The sequence below is a fragment of the Octodon degus genome, unplaced genomic scaffold, assembly GCF_000260255.1.
Source record: "Octodon degus isolate 3935 unplaced genomic scaffold, OctDeg1.0 scaffold00005, whole genome shotgun sequence".
NCBI lineage: Eukaryota > Metazoa > Chordata > Mammalia > Rodentia > Octodontidae > Octodon > Octodon degus.
The window spans coordinates 30644935-30646597 of NW_004524581.1; positions in this window are offsets into that span (position 1 = coordinate 30644935).

Here is a 1663-nt window from a genome sequence, read left to right on the forward strand (position 1 = left end):
TTAAGCATCAGTTTCAGGCCTTCTTAGAATACACAGGGCCGGTATTGACGCCGAAAGGCTCATTCTTTCTATATTGAACTGCACAGCTGCAAGGAGTTGCACAAATGTTACCAACTCATTTGTCATGCAAACAGTGCTTCGGAAAGAAATAAAATACTATTATGTGGTATGTGTGTTAGGCAATCACTATATCAAATCCGTGGCATTCTGTGCAAACACAGGCAGAGGAAAGGAAAACAACACTTGGTGAGAGAAATCGCACCACAAGGGAGCGGCGAAGTCAGGGGACCTGGAGCCCGAGGCTGTAATTTTCCCAGCGACGTGGCCGGTGTGTGCTGAATGCCCCGAGGTGGAGAAAGGCAGGTGGGCAACACTCCGCCGGAGAGAGAAGCAGGTCCAGGAAGAGGAGTGACGGGGGCGCGGGGCTAAAGCCGCAGGAAGACCCCGAGAGGAAGGGGCCTGGCAAGAGGGAGAAATGACAGGAGGGCGGACGTGCTGGGGGCCGCGAGCGTGTGCGGTGGCTGAGGATGTGGAAGGAATGGGAAGAGGGGCGCGAGGGGGAAAGAGCTCGGCTTCATTGCTACCGCCTCCCCTCTTCCCCTAAGCGCTTCCGGCTAAGAGCCTCCCTGCAACCAAATCACCTGCCCTGTGGGAGGCTCCGCACAGCCCTGGCCGCCAGGATTAGGGTTAAGCATAAACCGGGAGGAGCCTGTGCCAGGCACGTCCCAAGCACCTTCCGCAAATTACCTCTTCTAATCCTCAGGGCGGCCAGGTGGGTTCACTGGCAAAGAGGCTAAACGTGCTAACTGGATTCGATCACACGTCTCGGAGCTGAAGAGTCAGGACTAGAAATCAAACTGGCTCCAGAGCCCACATCCGCCCCGCAGCGACGGCAGCCAGGTGTGGGAGCCCCGGGCCCCACGCACCCCTGTCCGCTGAGAATTCCACCCCAGGCCGCCGGCCTCCGACCGCGGCTTCTCCGCCGGGTGCGGGCTCGCCCTGCAGCTGCAAGGCCGCTGCTGGTCAGGAAGACAGGCCCGGCGGGCCGGCCCAAGGGAGGTCCCAAATAAAACCGGACTGCGCATCGTCTCCAGGCCGAGTGACAAATGATCGCGTCCCCCAACTCGGTGGCGGCGTATCTCTACCCATTAAGCGATTCACCCATTAAATCAACATGAATTTATGGAATGCCCACCACATGGCGGGGACAGCGCTTAAGGTGCAGGATTCAAGGATAAACCCCGCCAGGCCTACCACACCAGCGAACGGAAGAGAGGCGGAGCAAGAGGAGATAAAAAAGCCCCCGCCCCCCAAAAGAAACCCACGGCCGGACCTTCCCAATATGGCGGCCCCAACGCCGCGTCGGACCTCCTCACCATGGCCGACCGTCGCGGCCGCCGACCTCCCCAACATGGCGCCAGCGCCGACCTTCTCGTCATGGCGCGCGGCCCCGCCCGCCTGCCGCGGTCGCCGGCGGGAGCAGTTCCGGGTGCGCGGCGCGCCGGGGGCGGCGTCCTGGCCATGGCCGGTTTGTCGGACCTGGAGCTGCGGCGGGAGCTGCAGGCCCTGGGCTTCCAGCCGGGACCCATCACCGACACCACCCGGGACGTCTACCGCAACAAGCTGCGCCGCCTGCGCGGCGAGGCCCGGCTGCGCGACGAGG